This window comes from Helianthus annuus, chromosome 16 (assembly GCF_002127325.2).
Source record: "Helianthus annuus cultivar XRQ/B chromosome 16, HanXRQr2.0-SUNRISE, whole genome shotgun sequence".
Taxonomy (NCBI): Eukaryota; Viridiplantae; Streptophyta; class Magnoliopsida; order Asterales; family Asteraceae; genus Helianthus; species Helianthus annuus.
Window position 1 is genome coordinate 183,390,605 of NC_035448.2, and position 11,586 is coordinate 183,402,190.

An 11,586-nucleotide genomic window follows, 5' to 3' on the forward strand; every position below is an offset into this window, starting at 1 on the left:
TAAATAACACGAGGTCCTTAGTTGTAATTAACCGAGGGCCAAACCGCAAAGTTACCCCTTCAAACCCGAAAGGTCAGGTAAATCATTACGAAAGATTTCGTTATTAATTACCAGATTCTGATAATCATTACAAAAGATTTAGAAATTCTGGAAATCTAACCTCTCGCGGCCCACGTGAGGTTTAGACATAAGTTGAGGCGGGCCGCGAGCCACCTCAATTACGCGTCTGAGTTCTTAAACTCAGGCGGCCCGCGTGAAAGCAGCATGGAATGTCCATGCGGGCCGCGTGAGACGCCCAGATGCAGAAAGTTGATGTTTTCTTGACTTTTGAGCATTATGAACGAGCAATCTCCAATAAATGAGGCATGGGCGCCCCCTACTCGACCCATAGCCCTATGGGACACCTACCCATCATCTCTGGACTGTTGTAGGTGCTTGTAATGATCATAGATGCTTGGCATTGGCTATAAATAGCCACATTATACTCATAACATTCACAACACCAAAAAACACACATCTCTGATCATTCTAAGTGCTCCCAAGCATCCATCTCTGCTCTATAAGCAAGAAACAACTTCTGTAAGTCGTTCACAATCAATATGGTCTTGCATTTCCATAGTTATAGCTTATAAACACAACCGTCGTAACTAACGGTTGTCATTACAATAACTTGCAAATGGTTCAGTCTTATGACGAATCAAAAGTAGTTTTGAGTTGGTATTTATGTGGGTAATAAACCTCTAAAAGGGTTCCCCCTGATCACCACTCTAACTATGTCAAATATCGAGTCAAACGCACACTTAAAAAGTCAACAGAAAGCTATTTTAGCGATTTATGCATAATCTGTAATGTATACGTTATGAAACCTGTTTTGATGTTCATAAAACATGATATTAAGCATATAAACTTGTTTGCGCTCGTTTGAATCGACCATTTGCTATATTGAACCGGTTCGGAGCCGAATGTCGCAAAAGTTTGACTTTTGCTTTGACTTCAGTTCTGACCCGTTTTAGTGAGGTATAGACATGCCTTAGGACTCTCTTAGGACCAGGTCACATGTTGGTATAAACCTCTGTGATCGGTTCATGAGTTATCCGAGTCTTTTACGTATTTCCGTCATTCGCCTAAAAGTTGACCGTAACGCCATTTTGAAAATAAAACGAGTATTTCGGAGACGTGAACGGACCAGAACCTTGCCTATTAACTTATAAGCATGTCCGAAAAGTTTCACGTCAATCCGAGGTCTAGAATGGGAGATATGCTAATTAGCGCAAACTAAATAAACTTTTGTAATAAAAGGCGCAATTAGCATAACGCCCATCTAAACCAAGATTTCGTCACCAAAACTTTTACCCACTGTTATAAAATAATATTTTGGGAATTTTGAAGATTTTTAATAATTTTTACCTTGCTCATAACCTGCGGTTATGGCTACGGTTCGGTAAATACCGAATATGCCCTTTTCGGCCAAAACATGAGTTCTACAAGGTCTTTTGACCCGATTCCAGTTGCTACTGGTTTTAAATAATAAATACAGTATTTTAAGCTTTATAAGCTGTTCGGGAAACTCAGATTTCCTGTAGAACTCGAAAAGCCCTTTTAAAAGTCTTTAAATGACCGATAAACCCCTACGGGGCGATACTTTAACTAAAACTCGTTACGGGCATTACGGAAGGTATCCTACTGATACCACAACCTCTTTAAGGCATATTGACTTAGGAAATAAGCGTAAGACTCTCATGGTTAACCGTTTCGCCTATTGCGCGCACGGTTCGGCTTATGAAACTAGTTTTCATAAATTAGCCGATACGGGTCAAATTATATTATTTGAACCCCAAAATCCAGAGTGTGAACATTGAACCCATATTAAACGAGTCTCTGAACTTGTTGGGTCAGAATCACGCTCCATTCTCGGTTTTCGCCTTTCACGCGATTAAACCATATCTATATATCGGAACCAACCGGTCTAGGCTAAGGCCAATATAAAGACCCGTTAGGATTCTAAGAGGTTAATTAAAACCTTCGTTCCAGATTAGGAGCCCCGGTAAAAGATATCAGCGATTTAATCAAACTAAGGATATATACTTGCAAAGGTAAATACTTTTGACTTATTTCCCCTATATGGGCTTGGGTTACGGTATGTTAATACCGCTTGATTGAGCATTGTATAATTCCATCGCTTAGGTGGTTAATTGATTAAATATGATTGGCTCATTTAAACAGTTTTGTTTCTTATAAGCCTTTGGGGGGTTATTGACCGTTGTCCCGGATATCCTTGGCATCATTTTACGAAATGGCCACGACCATCGACATCCCGGTGTAGGCGTACACCCGGTATATATTGTCGACATTAAATTAATTAAAAGACGTAGCCGTTGGTTTTTATACTACGGTTTTACGCAATGTGGTGTGTCAATACATCTTTAACCCGGCACGACCCGGGCTACTGAACGCATAAAAGAACATGTAAAACGTTCACAAGATTATTATAATTTTCCCAAGTTATAAAAGAGTTTGTGCCTTGTGCATTCAAATCAATTTTAATAAACATTTTCAAATGTGTCAGTTGAACGTATTTACCAGTGTAAACTGACGTATTTTCCCCAAAAAGATTAAATGCAGGTACTAAACGCAATGGGCCGGTATTAGCTTCCTTAGCATCATAGATAGTCTCGCAAACTTGATGCGATATCTGAATGGACAATATTTTTCTATTTTCGATCCACTGTGGATATCCAACTTCTGTAATACATTGATATTATCATCAGAGGTTGAAATATGTATTTATCTTTAAAGCTTCCGCTGTGCATTATATAATTGTGTGGTTTGACTATATTGTTGCCAACATCGTCACGGTAATCCCCCACCGGGCCCACCGGTGAGACACGTGGAAATCGGGGTGTGACATCTGTGGATGATAGGCCGTTGAAAGCCGATGGGTGACCCCATAGCGTTTCAAAACCTTCTCCATCTGTGAATTGCAGAAGTGGGTGCCCCGATCAGATATCAAGGACTTCGGTGTCCCGAACCTAGCAAACAATCTCCTCAAGAATCTCACAACAACCCTCGCGTCATTCGTAGGCAAGGCCTCTGCCTCCACCCACTTAGAAACATAATCTACTGCGACAAGGATGTATCGGTTCCCCCTCGACATAGGGAACGGACCCATAAAATCAATACCCCAAATATCAAAGACCTCAACCACCTGAATGGGGTTCTGGGGCATCTCATTACGGGATGAGATATTTCCTGTCCGCTGACAGGCGTCACAGCTGCGCACAAACTCATGTGCGTCCCTAAAGATGGTCGGCCAATAAAATCCCGCATCAAACACGCGTTTGGCGGTATAAGCTGCACCATAATGGCCACCAGTCGGTCCCTCATGACAATGTCGCAGTATACTGCGCGACTCGGACCCAAACACGCATCTCCTAATAACCTGGTCCGCACCGATCCTAAACAAGTACGGATCCTCCCAAATGTAATGCTTGACATCCGCAAAGAATTTCTTCTTTTGCTGATATGTCATGCCCTCCACAAGGTCACCTGTAGACAAGTAATTCGCCAGATCAGCGAACCAGGGAAAGCCTTCCTCGTGGGCTTTCAAAAACATCAACGCCTCATGGGGAAACTCATCCCCAATCCTATCCTCCCGAGTTTTCTCTATCTCGGGGCTCTCCAGTCTCGACAGATGATCCGCAGCTACGTTCTCAGCCCCCTTCTTGTCCCTAATCTCTAGGTCAAACTCCTGAAGCAGCAAAATCCATCGAATAAGCCTAGGTTTCGCGTCCTTCTTCGCAAACAGGTAGCGAAGGGCCGCATGATCCGTGAAAATAATGGTCTTCGGCAGCACAAGATAAGAGCGGAATTTGTCGCACGCGAATACGACTGCCAGCAACTCCTTCTCCGTCGTGGTGTAGTTCTCTTGGGCGTCGTTTAGGGTCTTGCTAGCGTAGTAAATGGGATGAAAGTGCTTCTCCCTACGCTGCCCTAAAACGGCCCCAACAGCAAAGTCGCTGGCATCGCACATGATCTCAAATGGGAGGCTCCAATCGGGAGCAATCAGAATGGGAGCACTCACTAACCTCTCCCTAATCAACTCGAAGGCCCTCAAACACTCATCGTCGAATACGAATGGCCTATCCTTCTCTAGCAGCTGGGTCATCGGGCGAGCAATCTTCGAAAAGTCGCGGATGAAACGGCGGTAGAATCCCGCATGACCCAAGAAACTCCGAATCGATTTCACAGAAGTAGGCGGCGGGAGCTTGGAAATAACATCAACTTTGGCTTGATCAACCTCAAGCCCCGCCTGTGAAATCTTGTGCCCTAGCACAATCCCCTCTCGAACCATAAAGTGACACTTCTCCCAGTTAAGCATCAGGTTCGTCTCTTCACATCGAATAAGCACACGCTCGAGATTACGCAGACAATGATCGAAGGAACTCCCAAACACAGAAAAGTCATCCATGAACACCTCCATGGAGTCCTCGATCAACTCATGAAAGATCGCCACCATACAACGCTGAAAAGTGGCTGGAGCATTACATAACCCAAATGGCATGCGTCGATACGCGAAGGTGCCAAAGGGGCATGTAAATGTGGTCTTTTCCTGATCCTCTGGTGCAATAGGGATCTGGAAATAACCTGAGAATCCATCAAGAAAACAGTAAAACTGCTGTCCTGACAGTCGCTCCAGCATCTGATCGATGAACGACAAAGGAAAGTGATCCTTGCGCGTGGCGTCGTTGAGTCTGCGATAATCTATGCAAACTCGCCAGCCGGTGACGGTCCGGGTAGGTATCAACTCATCCCTATCGTTGACGACCACTGTCATACCCCCCTTCTTGGGGACCACCTGGACGGGACTCACCCATGCAGAGTCCGAAATCGGGTAAATCAGTCCTGCATCCAGCAACTTAATCACCTCTTTCTTCACTACGTCCTGCATATTAGGGTTTAGCCTTCTCTGAGGCTGAACCACCGGCTTGAACTCCTCCTCCATCAGAATCCTGTGCGTGCAAAACGAAGGGTTAATACCCTTGATGTCCATCAGCTTCCACGCAATAGCCTGCCTATGCCCTCTCAACACACTCATCAGCTTCATCTTCTCCTCCTCCGTCAATCCAGCAGAAATGATGACGGGTAGCTGAGATCCCTCGCCCAAGAATGCGTACTCCAGATGAGACGGCAACTCCTTCAACTCCAGGGGCGGGGGTGCCTCAACAGACGGTCTCTCCTTCGGGATCTCCTCCTCCTCGATGACCTCAAACACCTCGAATCTAGGGGAAGGCTCGGTAGCCTGCAACAAAGGGTCCTGCTCAACATCTAACTCAGTGACCTCACTCCCCTGATCATCCATACTAGCATCATGCGTATCAGACGCATCTTTCCCACAAATCTCGCTGAGAAGGCCACCCACATGTGACATAAGAGTATCAATAAAGTATAGAGTGTCATCATGCTGCTGGGTATGCCTCATAGAACGCTGAATGTCGAATGTGACCTCATCCTCATCCACTCGAAGAGTCAACTTGCCGTCGTGCACGTCAATGAGTGCTCGTGCCGTGGCAAGGAATGGACGACCTAAAATCAGTGGGACCTCAGAGTCCTCGTCCATGTCGAGGATGACAAAGTCAACTGGAAACACGAATTTATCGACCTTCACTAGCATATTCTCCACGATACCCCTAGGAAACTTCACCGATCGATCGGCGAGCTGAATACTCATGCGCGTAGGGGACGGCTCTCCTAGGTCAAGCTTAGCGAAAATGGAATAGGGCATGAGATTTATGCTAGCACCTAGGTCAGCAAGCGCATTGCTGACAGTAAGATTCCCAATCAGACATGGGATGGTAAAGCTACCAGGATCAGACACTTTCTTCGGCAACTTGTTCTGCAAGACGGCAGAACACTCCTCGCTCAGGGTGACAGTCGACAGATCCTCTAATTTCTTCTTATTCGTAAGAAGATCCTTCAAAAACTTCGCATACTTTGGCATTTTCGCCAAAGCCTCGACGAACGGAATGTTCACATGCAGCTTCTTCAACATCTCCATGAAACGACCATACTGCTCTGCGTCCTTACCCCTCACTAACCTACCAGGGTAAGGGGGTGTCGGCTTGTACACCCTCGTCGGCTCCTTCTCTAACTCCTTCTCCTCTCCTGGAGACCCGCTGGACTGTGCTGTACTTGCTGGGCGCAGCCTAGGGTGCACTCTGCCAGCAGGTGTCTCCATCTCAATCTCCTCGTCGACCTCTGGGTCCTCATCGACTACCGGCTCGACCTCAACAACTCCTCGTCCGCTCCTAGTGGTAACAGCCTTCGCAGTGGCGTTCGGATTCCCAACAGTGCTACTAGGGAGACCACCTTGAGGCCTCTGGTTCAGCTGATCGACCAGCGAACCCACTGTCCTCTCCAGATTCTGTAGTGCAGTGCTCTGACTCTTCATGAAGGTCTCGTGCTCCATGAACCTCGACTGTGTCTCCTTATGTCGAGTATCCTCTCGCGTGATGAACTGTGTCAGCAACTGCGTCTGCTGGGCTAATGTATCCTGGTTTTGCCTCAGCATCTCCTCTATCGTCGGGTTTTTCGTACCCGAACTCGCCCCTGCTCCTACTCCTGCATCCTGATACAAGCTCTGACGTGGCTGAAACCCCGGTGGGTTGTTGTTCTTCCAGCTGAAATTCGGGTGGTTCTTCCAGTTCGAATTATAACGCTCCCCGAAATTTCCTTGATTCCGATTTCCCACGAACTCCACCTGCTCCGGTGACTCCTCAGGGGCAATAGGACACACGGCTGTGTCATGCTTCCTTGTGCATATCTCGCATAGCTGCTCTTTCCTCACCTTCATATCACTCACCTGCTGCTTCAGAGCATCAATCTATGCTTGCATCCTGGTGACCTCATCGACCTTGTGCACTCCTCTATGTGTAGTGGATGAATCTCTAGACTCAGGAAACTCGTAGCTACTCATCGCTATATCCTCGAACATATCCATGCACTCATCAGGTGTCTTGGCGGTCAGAAGATTGCCACCGGCAGTAGTGTTCAACATATTCCTCGTAGTGGGTGTCACTCCATGATAGAATCTCTCAACTAAAGCCCAATCCTCAAATCCGTGATGAGGACACTTGAGTAATAACTCCTTGAAACGCTCCCATGTCTCGTAGAATGAATCTCCCTCATTTTGACGAAACTCTTGGATCATGCTCCTCAGACGAGCGGTTTTGGAAGGAGGGAAATACTTACCTAAGAATTTTTCTTTCATACCGGCCCAAGTAGTAATGGATCCCGCAGGAAGGGATTCCAACCAAGCATGGGCGCGGTCAGCGAGCGAGAATGGAAATAGGCGCAGCTTGCAGGCATCCTCGGTGACACCTTGCTCCTGGAACGTATCGCAGATAGCTGAAAAGCGCGAGAGATGGACATTCGGGTCCTCAGAAGGTAGTCCATGGAATTGGATGGTGTTCGTAACCATCGTGATGATCTGGGATGGAATCTGCCAGCGATTAACCCCGATAGCGGGTCGGGTAATGCTGGAACGAGCATTGGCCGCGTTCGGCCTGGCGTAGTCAGCGACGACTCTCCAAGGAGGGGGATCGACATCACCCATAGTGAAAGTAGCAGATGAAGTGTGTACCTGACTAGCTCGGAAAGTGCGAAGGCGCTCGTGGAAATCTCGCTCGGGCTCAGACGAAGCAGGAAACGAAGGTGGCCCCTGTGAACGAGTGTGGTGCATACAATGAGAAGAAATCTAATCTAAGTACTAAAGCAAATCTAACCCTAAAGGCACAAATTGCAAGCAAAAGGCACCTAAAGGCAATGAAAATCTATGAAAGCAAATAAACAACTAAATAGACGACTCGGGTCGTTCTCTAAAGTGCCAGTGTCCCCGGCAACGGCGCCAAAAACTTGATGTGTGAAAATGTGTTTATTAAATTCGAACAAGTTTTAAAAATGGAATCACAACCTAAACCACACACAATCGGCAAGTGCACCGGTCGCAGTGTAGTGTAGATGGCAAGACCGGATATCAATCCGTGGACACTATACGCAAACTTTAGATAATGAACCTCTATCGAATAAGTAGTCAAATTTTTAGATTTTTTTTGAGTGATTTTAAATAATTAATTAATAACTAAAATAAGCAAGAAAACGTGGGAGCCAAAACAGACAAACGAAGCAAACACGCGAGCAAATTGGGATCAAATATATATGAGATAAAGGCTACCTAGGTGTCGAATCCCTAGAATCATGCAATGCTAACGTGACAATGATAACGGTTAAATATCTATTTCCCTCGATTGACCCCCCGCTAGAGATGTCCCAAACAAGAAAGCAAGACTAAATGTGAAGTGCTAGAACGAACAGGCTCGAGCTATCGATACCAAATCCTACGAAAGTGGAATTCTTTTGACCTCAGAGACAATAATGTTGAGAGAGAATCCCACAATCGCAAAGCAAACCCAACTTTGATAATTAAAATCCTAGGAAACCTTAATTACGATGCAATAAACGAGCCCGAGCTATCGGTCACCCAATCTATCCACCAATAATTAGCTAATAACCTAGCTCACCCTAATCGTCTTTCGAGTCACAAGGTGAGGATGCAAGTTTTAATATCAAGATTTAAATTATTAATCAACTTGGTCAATTTCTCAACGCAATATTCAACCCGAAAATCCTAAGATAACCGAATTAAATTAAATCCTAAGTCTAGGGGGAATTTCTTCGTGCCTAAACCGCTGAATTTATTGACTAATAAAATAATCAAAACATACCAACATGCAATATCAAGAATCAAGATCAATATCAAAGAAAGATTATGTAAATCACATCAAATAACCGAAAACATGTCACAAACGCATTACACTCCTCTAGTTCATCAAAACCCAGGTGGTTGTGAAATTTAGCTACTCATGATCAAGAACGAAACAAAAACACAACCAAAATCACGGTTCATCGTAAAAAGAAATAAAAATTAAGCTACTAGCCTGCCTGCTTAAATTAATTCACGTGCCTGTGAGCCTGTTTATTAATTCTTTTGACTTTTGAGACGTGCTTGCTTGCTTGCTTCCAATTTTCTTCTTCGTCGAATTGAACCGTAGACTTTTTGAGGTGCCTACCAGCGTGCTTCTAAGTTTTTTTGCTTTTTATCCCCTGCTGCCGTCAATTCTCCTTTTCGAAGACCACACCCTAATATCTTGCTGCCTCCTTTTTTTTTAAGTATGTATATTGATATTGATTAAAGGCCCAAGGTCAACCACTTTCTCTCCTCTAGTCGATGTCCAGTCCAGCCGTCCTTTTGTTGATCTCTGTTGCTGTTGTCGAATGGGTCCCCCAAAACATGTGAAGCCCAACAGCCGTTTGATGATGTTGTCCATTGTCCAATGCATTCGCAATCATTCCATCCTTCCACGTCCATATATATTATGGGCTTTTTTCATTAGGATTTTTTCTGTATCAATAAGTTGATGCCAAAAGCCCAAGAAACAACATAAATCCTCCACTGATTTCGTGACATGCATGGTCTATGGATCAATTGTTCCTTTTTCCCTTTTTTTTTAACTCCAAAGAATAATAACTCTTGACAAATAATTCGCGTCCTCTAACTTATAAAATAGAGATAGTATCCTCGACCCACTCAGCAGCAATTTTACTTCGGTCCTTGGCACACCACACTGCACAACTGCCTGGTTATTTCCATTTTACTCGTTTTTGCTCCATTTGCACCGAACCTGTCCCACAACACCAAATAATGTAGTCTAATACTAAAAACTAAATAAAACAAATAAAAATTATACAAAAACTATACAATTTACACGGGACAAATATGTGTATTTTACACCACATCAAGCGTTTTTTTCCTCAAAACCATACATTGGGACAATGTATCCCAAGTGTGGGGATGAGGGAAATTTTTGAGAAATTCAAAATTTTTGCAAATCCAAGTAAAAGTATCCAAATTTGAAAACTTGATATTGTTCCATTTGACACACCGACACCCATTCCTAGTCTTTTCTTGGTGAGAATTGAGCCACATATGAGTGTTATCGATATTTCCTTGTTTGAGTGGCGATGTGTGTAGTGTGTTAATAGAACTTGTGTGTGAATGCTTGTTAAATCCTAGAGTTGGCATGCTTTTGAAGATGATAGGGGACTTTTAGGATGCCTCGTCTAGGTGAGTGCGAGTGTGGGATTTGGGGGGTTGGACCTCATTAATTATATATATGAGCATGGTTGCGAGAGGGGCAAGGGTTTGGACATTTAGTTGCCCATTTTGTGCCTAAAAGCCGATCATTTGTTACCCCTTGGCTAGTTTCCCAAAAATTTACCCGACTTAACCCGGTCTTATAGTGTTAGTAGTTGTTTTAGTAGTGTGTAGATATGTTATGGTGTTATGTTGAATATTGAAAAAAAAAACAATGAAAAAAAAGTGATGTTGAGTTGTCTTGTATATAGAAGTTATGTCATGTTTATTGTTTGTTTCATTGTGTAATAAAAGACCGGGTTAGGTCCTTCGCTACTACATATATATTCCCTTTCCTACCCTTGCACCTTGATGTGTGTAAAATGCAACATATAAAACACATCAATTAAGGCATAAAACTAACCCTTTTTAAGTACTAATGTTGGAAAAAGAGTGTTTTTGTCTTCCTTTTGTATTTTCAGGATGAAATGAGCTCAAAATCACAAAAGAAGCAAAAAGACTACTAAATCTACCATAAATACAAGAAAAGGAACAAAAGTGAACTGCCCGGACCCTCAACGGCACCTCCCAAGACAAAGAGAAGAGAAACAGAGCCTGAACACGCCCCGTGTCCAGTGAACACGGGGGCGTGCCCAGGAAGCAGCAGAAAAGACAAACCAGTAGAAGCTTCCATTGCTCACCACGGGGCCGTGCCCAGCGGACACGGGGGCGTGTTGAAAGTACAGCAGGCGCATTAATTGTAATTCGCAATTACAATTAATGAAGAGAGAGAATGTCAGACGGGCACGGGGCCGTGTTCAGCGAACACGGGACCGTGTCCAGCGTTCTGTTCAGCCTATAAATAGAGGAGCTTGGCTTCATTCTCTCTCATCCCTTGGCACACCACCTCTCTCACACTTCATCCACCACCCACCACCACCATAACACCATCATCCACCACCATCATCCATTGTCCATCATAGAGTGTGTGAGTCGTCTCGGGATCCAAGATTGATCGTAAGAGTTCTTGACAATCAAGGCCATGTTTGCCTAAGTCTCTTACATCACTTGGTGAAGACAAGTGTTTAGTATAATACTTTTTATTTTTAATCTTTTGCACTTTTTATTTGGTTTTGTATTAATGACTTTAATAACTAGTTACTTATGTTGAAGGTGATCTTTCCTTATCGTTTGTCCGTGGTGTCTTGGCATTATTTTACTGTCTATATAAAATAAAAGATTTTCACCATTCATATCTCCACGGTCTATATGGAGGTATGTTGGCTACCTGGTCGGGGGTTAAGGGAACGGTTTGGTAAAGGTCTTGCCCTTGTTCAGCGTTTAGAGGTCCTGCTTGGGACCTGGGTCAAATTTAGTAGGATCTCCTTCAATGCCCA

General features: G+C 44.2%; 1 non-coding gene across 1 annotated transcript; it reads left to right on the top strand.

Annotated features, from left to right (window-relative positions):
- The first annotated feature begins 7,112 nt into the window (after positions 1–7,112).
- LOC118488777 lies at positions 7,113–7,219 on the top strand. The gene has a single exon (XR_004885312.1). It is a non-coding gene; the product is annotated as a small nucleolar RNA R71 (small nucleolar RNA).
- The last annotated feature ends 4,367 nt before the right edge of the window (positions 7,220–11,586 follow it).